Here is a 10,799-nt window from a genome sequence, read left to right as displayed (position 1 = left end):
AAAATAACCAAAACATAAAAGATAAACTCCCTTATGGACCACCAGCGGGTTATAGGTGACGTGGTTTTCCTTGATAACAGTGATGCCTCAACTCACATTCGCAGAAGATGACTGTCACTGGTGGTTTGACAACTGAGTTTGATAGGTTTTTCCACCATTTAGAAAAAAAAAACTACAAATACAGCAAAAGTGTTCCAACACTGTATCCTGATAAAACAATAAAAACACTACAAATACAGCAAAAATGTTCCAACACTGTGTCCTGATAAAACAATAAAAACACTAAAGAAAAAGGCCAAAATGACGCCTAGTTAGACTGGGCCTAAGGGATAATAGCCAAAAGAGCCTACAAACACAATTTTATTTTCAAATGCAAATCGTCTGCAGTTTCTTTGCTGTGATGCATACTCGGATCCCTTTTTCTATGGCATGCCAAGGGTACTGCAAATAGCAACAATATGGATTCAGAAGCAGATGAAGAAGATATCTTATGTTGTAGGCTCCGTGCATCGTCGTCATCATCAGAGATGCAGAAGCTTGACAACTGCAGCCCTCGGAACAAAACCCGCAAAAGGAAATGACAAAAAAAATCGAGGTAGTCAGGAAGCTCAACGTATCAATGCTCAGGCAAGGGCTCTGTGTGCCGAAGGGCGACTGAACGAAGCCTTGGAGAATCTGCATACAATGAATTGCAAAGCCCTTCAGGTAGAACCTCAAACCTATGCATCTCTCTTGCAGGAATGCATTAATACCAATTCTTTTGAGAAGGGAAAGACAGTGCATACCCAAATGATTAACGCAAGTTTTCGTCCAGATCTCTACTTGAAAACCAAGCTTCTTATCATGTATGCCAAGCAGGGGAGTTTGGTTTACGCACGCCAACTGTTTGACGAAATGTCTGAACGAAATGTGGTTTCATGGAATGCGATGGTTGCAGGATATGCACTGTATGGGCATGGCAGTGAGGCATTGGAACTGCATAATAAAATGCGACGGTCCGGTATGAAGCCCGATAAGTTTACGTTTCCGAGCATTCTCAGAGCGTGTGCAAGCATCGTTTCTCTGGAACAGGGCAAACAAGTCCATGCCTGCATTATCAAAACTGAGAGTGAGCCTAATATCGTTTTGGAAAGTGCTCTTGTTGATATGTATGTGAAATGCGGCACCATTGAGGATGCACGCCGAGTGTTTGACAAAATGCCTGAAAGAAATGTTGTTTCATGGACCGCCATCATTGCTGGGTATGGTAGGTATGGTGACAGCAAAGAGGTTTTCATGCTCTTTGAACAAATGCAGCAGCTTGGGTTGAAGCCCAATTATGTCACTTTGCTGGCCATTCTAAATGCCTGCAGCCATGCTGGCTTAGTCGATGAAGCTTGGCACTACTTTGAATCAATTGATCGAGATTATCACATCAAACCTAGAGTGGAGCATTATTCCTGCATGGTTGACCTGCTAGGCCGCGCCGGCCGTCTGGATGAGGCACATGAGTTCATAAACAAAATGCCACTTAAACCTCATGCTGCCATTTGGGGTACATTGCTTGGAGCGTGCAGAATGCATGGCAATATTGAGCTTGGAAAGATTGCTGCAGAACACCTTTTCAATTTGGATTCACAGAATGCTGGTAAGTATGTTGTGCTTTCAAATATATATGCTGCAGCAGGCAGGTGGGAGGATGTTGCAAAGGTGAGGAAACTGATGAAAGACAGGGGCGTGAAAAAGGAACCTGGATGCAGTTGGATTGAATATCGAAAAAAGATCCATTTATTCGTTGTAGGAGACAGGTCCCACCCACAAAGTGAGGAAATATATGCAACAGTAGAAACTTTAATTCGAAAGATCAAGGAAGCTGGGTATGTGCCTGAAATAAACTTTATGCTCCATGAAGTTGAGGATGAACTGAAAGAAAAATACCTTTCCTATCACAGCGAGAAGTTGGCTGTGGCGTTTGGCATTATCAATATATCCCCAGGAACACCAATAAGAATTGTCAAAAACCTCAGGGTATGTGGTGACTGTCACACTGCAATCAAGTTCATTTCCAATACTGCTGAGCGAGAAATCATTCTGAGGGATTCAAATCGCTTCCATCATTTCAAAGATGGAGTATGTTCTTGCGGAGATTATTGGTAAAACGAAATTATTCCTTATGCCATTCTTTTTTTCGCTGTATATGACTCATTTCTTATTGCAATGTAGAACTTGGGTTCTGTTCTGTAAAGGTTCCATAACACTTGGTTAAGAGCAGATGAGTGGTTGACGTGTGTGATAATATTATGGCTATAGATGTATGTCTTTTTGGCCTTCCTTCTCTTAAGTAATTATATAAAATAATCAAGCTAGGTCTAAAATGAAATCGTGATGATAATATTATTTTATTTGGAATTGTTTATGTTACTCATCGAACTACTATTGCTTCTTTAGCAAACTAATTGACTTCAACAATGTAATATGACATTGTATACCGTTTCCAAAGCATTTCCAGACTGGTCAACAGAAGTAATCTTAAAATAGTATACTGAAAAAATTGAATTTAAAAAAAAAAAACAAAACAAAACAAAAAACAATTACGAGTTACAACACTGATCCATTAAAACTATAACATTATATTATTGGGATGGCTCTTCTGTTTGATAACCTTTAATTGGCTGAGGATTCACCGAGCAGGGATTGCATTCAACAAGGTGAAAATTGTGGGTGGTGGTTGATCTGGAGAACCCAAAGCATTTTATAATTTTGTGGTTATTTCAACGAGATTGTAGTTTTCAGTGATTGCATAATGTATTAGCCTGATGAAGACACAAACTCGTGGATTTTTCTTTGCAGTGGTAACAATCATAGTTGCAGTAGGCAGGTCTTTCTGTGTGCGTGAATTTGCTTTTTGAGTTATACTCCTCATCTTGTTTTGCTGTAGGGCCTAAACCCATGGTTTCTGTTCATTACATCCAGCAGGTTTCTCTTAATTTGAGTGTTTTGTTTGTGGCTTTTAACTTCTAAGTTGGCAGTGCAGTGGAGTATAACTTCAAAAAGCAAATTTAGACAAACAAAAAGACCTGGTTGCTGCAACCATGTTTCTTGAGCAAACTAATTGACTTCAACGGTATAATATGACTTTCTGTACCGTTTTCAAATTATTTCCAGGCTGAGCAACAGAAGTAATCTTAAAATAGTATTCTAAGTGGAATTAAAAATAATTTTAATTACACGTTGCAACACTGATCCACTAAAACTACAACAGTGGTATATTAACATTGTATTATTGGGATGACTCTTCTGATTGGTAACTTCAAAAAGCAACTTTAGACAAACAAAAAGACCTGGTTGCTGCAACCATGTTTCTTTGGCAAACTAGTTGACTTCGACAATATAATATGAAATTCTCTACCGTTTTCAAAGTATTTCCAGGCTGAGCAACAGAAGTAATCTTAAAATAGTATTCTAAGTGGACGTAAAAAATAATTTTAATTACACGTTGCAACACTGATCCATTAAAACTACAACAATGGTATATTAACATTGTATTATTGGGACGACTCTTCTGTTTGGTAACTTTAATTGGCTGAGGGTTCACCGAGCAGGGATTGCATTCAACAAGGTGAAAATGGTGGGTGGTGGTTGATCTGGATTCTGGAGAACCTGAAGCATTTTCTATTTTCGTGATTGTTTCAGGGAGATTGTAGTTTTCATTGTTTGCATATTGTCTTAGTTTGGTGAAGACACAGACTCAGGAGGATTTTTCTTTGCAATGGTAATAATCATGGTTGCAGCAGCCAGGTCTTTCTGTGTGCCTAAATTTGCTTTTTGAAGTTACACTCCTCATTTCATTTTGCTGCAGCGGCTAAACCCATGGTTTTCTGTGCATTAACTCCAACAGGTTTCTCTTCATTTTGGCATTTGTTTGTGGCTTCTAACTTCTATGTTCGCAGTGCAGTGGAGTATAACTTCAAAAAGCAAATGTAGGCACACAGAAAGACCTGGCTACAACCTGGCTGTCTTACTCTGGTGAAGACACAGACTCATGTGGATTTTTCTTTGCAATGGTAGCAATCATGGTTGCAGCAGCCAGGTCTTTCTGTGTTCCTAAATTTGCTTGCTGAATTCATACTCTCCATCTTGTTTTGCTGCAGGGGCTAAATTCATGGCTTTCTGTTCATTTGCTCTAGCAGGTTTCTCTTCATTTCAGTATTTTTTTTTCCGGCTTTTAAGTTGGCAGTGTAGTGAGTTTTTGCGGCTCTAATGTGCATCCTTAGATGAAACAACTATCATCATGTTCCAGTGTATTTGGTGCATTTATTGGGTTCTGGTTTTGGCCGTTAAATGTTGCTTTTCAAGGCTTTTTCAGTTTCGCCCAGAGGTTCTCACTTGTTTCTGCATTGGACTTGTCTAGTTTGTAGGTTTAGCCTGTTGATTTTAGCTGACATCCCTGCCGTAGTCTCCAGTTGTTGGCCTAAGTTTTTGGCCTAAATTTTGAGTCGTAGACCAACAAACTAGCTGATTAAAATTTCTGGATGCTCAATATTGTGGTTTTACCTATGTTGCCAGGAAAGGTGGGTTTGGGGGCAGGTGTGGGAACAGGTGCGTCATTTTTGTAACAGGGTACGTGGGTTCGTTGGTGTATATATATATATATCTTCCAACTTACATGTTAACAATTGTTTAAATTGAAACCTAACAATCTGATACTCATCCATGACACTGGCTAGCAGACTAAAATCCTTTTAAAATACATAAACACTTCGTTATTAAGTTGAAACACAATGTTAAGGTCTATAATAAAGTTAATGACAGGGATGACATATTCATGCTAGAAAAGATGATTTGATTCCTATCAGTCAAACAATACCTATATATGAAGTTGACCTTCAAGAAATTCATTATTATCAATCCCCCAGAGAATGTTTCCAGATAACATAATGCCATCCTTCTACCAATCCTTTCATGAACAATACTTTAGCTTATATATTTAGTGGACCTACTAACTACATCCTAGTAAACTATGAAGGTTGAGAAGGCTGAGAATAGGGTTTGCACTGAAAATAACATAATAGCCCTTCCAATATGATTCTGCCATATTCAGATAAAAGTACAATATAACGATCTCGCTGCATTACCCTGACAATCTTCAAAACCCAACTTCAACTGTAAAAATGTCATTATAGTGAACTGGTTAATTAAGGATGCATTAAAGTTATTAAGTTATTTTGTTAATTTAAGGCAACAATGGTATGTTCTATGTTTTAGAGAAATTTTACTTCAGTTTCATTATTAGCTCAGTATCAACATGATAGTAAAATGCAGATAGAACATAAACATAAACAGTAGAAGACAAGCCAAGACAAGAGGACACAAAATGTGCCACCAGCCAAGGACAAACCCCAATATGGGGAAACCTTTGATCAAATCTTCTTTTAGTCTTCAATAGTTCAGCAGAGAGAGATAGTACAATTTACAAATTTTATTAATTATAACAGCAGCAAAAGAGCCCTAACCAGAAAAGTCAACGTTGGTCAACAAGGCAGATTTGACCCTCAGCAAATCGGTCAACTTCGGCCTCCAAATCAAAAGATAAAACAGTCAAATTCAGCCTAGTCAAAGTTTGGTCAAACAGCCCACTTGCGATCAGCCCTAGATGCAGTCAACACTAGTCAATAGTCAACATTTAGCCTCGATTTTTGTGTCCATAAATGCGGCTTGCCCAAACAGAGATAGCCCTCACAAAAACATAGTCAAAGGAGGTCAACGCATGCTGGTCAATGCTTGGTCAAACTATTAAGAAATTCAATCTCCTAAAATTTCGGCCTCTTGAAATTTCGAACGTGTGGAGACAAAGAGGCCCAGAAATCCGAACCCAATCAATGAGGAGATGAGTGTGTCCAAATGAGGCTAAGTCACCTTATATTTATATGCAACGTTGAGGATGAATAGACGTGACTGTTTGGCTTCTGAGCCTACATAAGTTTGCTGGCCGACCTTGACAATTTGACCATAATCAAAATAAATTCATAACTTCATTTGTACATGTCAGAATCAGATGATCTTTAGATCAATCCTACACCTCTCGAAGAGAGCTCGGAGAGAGGAATCCAAGAAAAATATCAGTGGTCATAAATAAGATGACCCATGTGGAGTTTGGCCCTAGTTGCCAATTTTAACACTCCCTCTCAACTATGGAGAACTCCATCTACTAATCCATCTGTCAATCTGTACTATCTCTGCCATCAATGCACTGCTTTGCTCTGCTGAACTATGAAGAAAAAGAAGTGATCGAGAATGTATCATACCATTCTCTACTGACCCAATGTCAGTCCCAATCAAAGGAGAGTGTGTCATACCACTCCTACTGACCCAAAGTCAGTTCCAATCAAAAGAGAGTGTCTCATACCACTCTTACTGACCTAAAGTCAGTTCCAATTGATCTCAGATCAATATCGGTCATCCTAGCATAGGGAGTACAATAGTACACGATGTGTCCATCGATAGTACTATGGTCCCTATCCTCATTTCCCTACTCATTGGCCAGATGAGAGGTACTTTCCTTGAGTCCTAGACTGCATGGGTAGGATGTCTCAGCAGGAGAAGGATGAACCACTCATCCTGCCTACATGTCGCCAAGAGGTATTGCAAGGGAAGGCTAAACCACTTACCTTGTACACAACAAAGCACTAGGGGAAAGTTGAACCACTCACCCTATGGTTGCTCATCGTTCCAAGAAGTACCCCAAGCCCTCTGGAGCTCCCAGAGCTCAATGTCCATCTCATATAGGATCCTCATAAGAGGGTTTCTCCATGACTCTAAGTCGTTCTTGGAAGGCCAAGAACTTGAGTTTCCCTAGGGGTTTTGTCAGAGTATTGACGACTTGCTCATCAGTCCCAATGTGATGGAGCCTTATTACTCGTCGTTGTACCATATCCCGAATAAAGTGGTACCTGATATCTATATGCTTGGAGCAATCATGAAACACATGATTCTCTGATAATCGGATCCCACTCTGGTTGTCGCAGAGGATCACGATGGTATCCAGCACATTTCCAAACAGCGCACTGAAGAGCTTCCTCAACCAGACAGCTTCACAAGAGGCCATACTTGCAGTTATGTATTGGGCCTCGGCGGTGCTCAAGGCAACTAATTTCTGCTTCCTGTTCATCCAGGATATTGAAGCAGAACCCAAAGAAAAACAACATCTAGAAGTGCTCTTGCGATCCACCACACTGTCAGCCCAATCAACGTCAGAATAACCATGCAACCTCACATCTCCAGCAGTGTATCTCAGTCCATGAGTGATTGTGCACCAAAGATATCTCAGAAGATTCTTGGCACCAATCCAATGTATATGATGAGACTCAACCATATATTGGCTCAATGTGTTAACTGCAAAATATATGTCCGAACGGGAGTTCACCAAGAACATTAGTGCTCCTATGAGTTGATGATACTCAAAGCATTTCCCAATTCAGGTCCAGCAACACTACCACATAACTTCTTAAAGTTAGGTTCCATCGAAGTAGTCCCAGGCTTGCAGTCCACCATCCCAAATATTTCCAATATCTTCGCGACATATTTTCCTTGAGAGAGGAAAATTTCACCTGGCTTTTGCCAGACCTCCAACCCTAGGAAATAGTGCATAGGTCCTAGGTCCTTCATCTCAAATTCAGAAGTCAACTCCCTCTTACGTTTGTGAATGAGAGGCTCTGCACTTCCATCAGCTCCATGCTTGATTTTGTAGAGCCACTTAGAGGTGACAACCGATTTGTCCTGGGGTCTAGAGACCACATCCCAGACATCATTCTTCATAATTGACTCGTATTCTTCATTCATAGTATCCTTCCATACTTGATGCTTCACAACTTTTTCGAATGATGAAGGCTCATTTTGAATGATAGTGCTCATGGCGGTCAAATATCCTCGATACCTGTTTAGCTTCTTGCTTTCACGAAAAGTCCCCCTTGGTGCAATGTGTCCCTCAGCATCTTCGAGAGACTCCCTAAGCCATGAGGGTCTCCTTTTGGAGGAGGAGGGCTTATAAGGAGGAGGAACAATGGGATCCATAGGTTCATCAACATCAGGCATCATTTCGTCTTCTTTTGCACCCTGATTTCTGGTGTCAACTTCTTTGTCCTTCCTTGGGATAGGAAGGTTGTTGATCTTCCTGAGGGCCATATCTTTGTCGAATGTGACATCATGACTTATCTCAACTTCCTTTTGACCAGCGACATAAATTATATATCCCTTAGAATTTTCACTATAGCCCACAAAGATTCCTTTCTTCCCAGATGCACCCAATTTGCTTCTTTTCTCTTTCGGCACATGAAAATATACGGGACTTCCAAAAATTCTAAAATGAGAGACATTGGGTTTCTTACCAGTGAACATTTCTTTGGGAGCCTTGGAGTCCAATGCTTGATGAAGGCATCGGTTTTGAACATACACGACGGTATTTGCAGCTTCAGCCCATAGGAACTTCGGAAGGCCTTGATCATGAAGCATGGCACGAACTGCTTCTACAATAGAGTGATTCTTCCTTTCAGCCACACCATTATGCTTAGGAGTGTATGGCATTGTAGTCTCCCTCTTAATGTCAACTTCTCTGCAATAATCTTGGAATTCATTAGATTCGTACTTGGTCCCATTATCAGTGCTTAATATTTTGATTTTCTTCTTGGATTGGTTTTCGATCAAGACTTTGAAGTGTCGGAACCAGGTGAACACTTCATCCTTCTTCTTCAAGAAGTAGATCTGGGTCTTGTGAGAATAATCATTCGTAAAGGTGAGATAATATAAGTATCCTCCCAAAGAGTTTACGAGCATCATACCAGATATGTCGGAGTGGATCAATTGCAATATATTTGTGGTCTTGCTATTAATTGAGGGGAATGGTCCCCTTGTAAGTTTTCTTTCGATGCATCCCGGACATACACCTTCATGCTCTACTTTGAACTCGAGCATACCTTTCCATCGATAAATGCCGCCTTGAATCCTTTGTCCTCCATGGTTGAAATGGACACCAGGTTCTTCTTGAGATTAGGTACATATAGTACTTCTTGCAAATGAATAGTGTTACCTTAATTCAATTGAAGGGTAACATTCCATACTCCTTTCACAGGATAGGTGGCATCATCGCCAAGGATGATCTCCACATTTGTCTCATTTTCTATCAAATTAGAGAGGGCTTCCTTGTATCCGGTGAAGTGCCTTGAGGCACCACTATCAATCAGCCAATTTCCCAAAGTGTCCGGAGGAGAGGCAGTGGAGAGGGCCAATATAAGATAATACTATTTTTTCTTATTGTTAACAACATTTGATTCTTCATACCTGAGTTCCTTGATTTTTTGGAGGGTCGACCATTTTCTTGATGTCCCGCATTCCTTTTTCCTTTGCTATTGGACCTGCCATTCCTTTGATTGTTGTTGTTGAAGTTGCCCCTGGAATGATTGTGATCATCATCATGCGATGCGTCCCTTCTATTTAGACACTCCCTTGCATAGTGGCCAAACTTATTGCAAACAAAGCACCTGCCCTTCCTTCATCCCTTAGATCCAGGTTTTCCATGGAAATGATCTTTAGACCCTACTTTATTTCTCCTTTTGGCATGAGCGGAAAATGGAGTGGGGTTGCTTCTATTAAAAGGCATTTCTTGCTCCACCATTCTTGTTTCTTCTTGAATGCATCTCGACATCAATTCTTCAAACCCTGGAATTTGATCATTGTTGAGGACGGTGGTTCTAAATACATACCACTCAGGTGGGAGTCCTCCAAGGGTGGTGAGAGTAAGTTCCCTGTCAGGAATGACTTCTCCAATCAAGAGTAGATCATTCTTGATCTCAGTAATCCTCAAGAAATAGGATTGAATATCCTCGTCCTTGCCCTTCTTAATATCCTTCAACTTATTATTGAGAAATAGAATTTGATTAGCATTACTAACCTTGAACATGCCAACCAACTTGTCATAGATCTCCTTGGAGGTCTTCAATTCGGAGATGTAGGCCACCAGATGCTTGTCAATGGAATCCTTGATAATTTTCTTTGCTTTGACTTCAGCGCTATTGTACTTGGTCTTCACAGCAGCCGGTGCATTTGAAGGAGGTTCAGGGATTTTACCCTGCACATAGTCCATCACTTCTTTTTCTTCCAAGGTCAAATCAAGAGACATCTTCCATCCATGATAATCAGATTTATCATGGAGCTTCTCTTCAGTCGGGAAGTAGGATGAGGAACCCATTGAACCTTTTTTCCTTGTCCAACTGTCTTTGGTGATTGCTCTTTCACTCTTGCTTGGGCTTTGTCTTTACCTCAGCTCTGATACCATGTTAATTTAGGGCAACAATGGTATGTTCTATGCTTTAGAGCAATTTTACTTCAATTTCTTTATTAGCCCAATATCAATATTCAGATTAGCAATCACATCAACATTATAGTAAAATGCAGATAGAACATAAACATAAACAGTAGAAGACAAGCCAAGACAAGAGGACACAAGATGTGCCACCAGCTAGGGACAAACCCCAATGTGGGGAAACCCTTGATCAAATCTTCTTTTAGTCTTCAATAGTTCAACAGAGAGAGAGTACAATTTACAAATCTGATCATTTATAACAGCAGCAAAGGAGTCCTAACCAGAGAAGTCAACGCTGGTCAACAGGGCAGATTTGACTCTCAGCGAATCGGTCAACTTCAGTCAACTTCGGCCTCCAAACAGCAAGATAAAGCAGCCCTCAAAACAGCTAAATTCAGTCCAGTCAAACTCTGGTCAAACAATCCACCTGCGGTCAGCCCTAGCTGCAGTCAAAGTTGGTCAACAA

At 40.3% G+C, this 10,799-nt stretch overlaps 1 pseudogene across 2 annotated transcripts; it reads left to right on the top strand.

Annotated features, from left to right (window-relative positions):
- The first annotated feature begins 566 nt into the window (after positions 1-566).
- On the top strand, positions 567-2,310 carry LOC149201908 (pentatricopeptide repeat-containing protein At4g02750 pseudogene; annotated as a pseudogene). Of its 2 annotated transcripts, none has more exons than XR_016253879.1 (2): positions 567-705; positions 815-2,310. The product of XR_016253879.1 is annotated as a pentatricopeptide repeat-containing protein At4g02750 pseudogene, transcript variant X1 (transcript). The 2 variants fall into 2 exon arrangements; XR_016253880.1 differs by having other exon boundaries at positions 571-705; positions 938-2,310.
- Positions 2,311-10,799: the final 8,489 nt, after the last annotated feature.

This window comes from Pinus tabuliformis, chromosome 2_1 (assembly GCF_031772625.1).
Source record: "Pinus tabuliformis cultivar Carrire ecotype Pingquan chromosome 2_1, CPIR1, whole genome shotgun sequence".
Classification (NCBI taxonomy): domain Eukaryota; kingdom Viridiplantae; phylum Streptophyta; class Pinopsida; order Pinales; family Pinaceae; genus Pinus; species Pinus tabuliformis.
The sequence above is the reverse complement of the archived record's forward strand: the minus strand, read 5'-3'. Positions and strand labels throughout refer to the sequence as shown.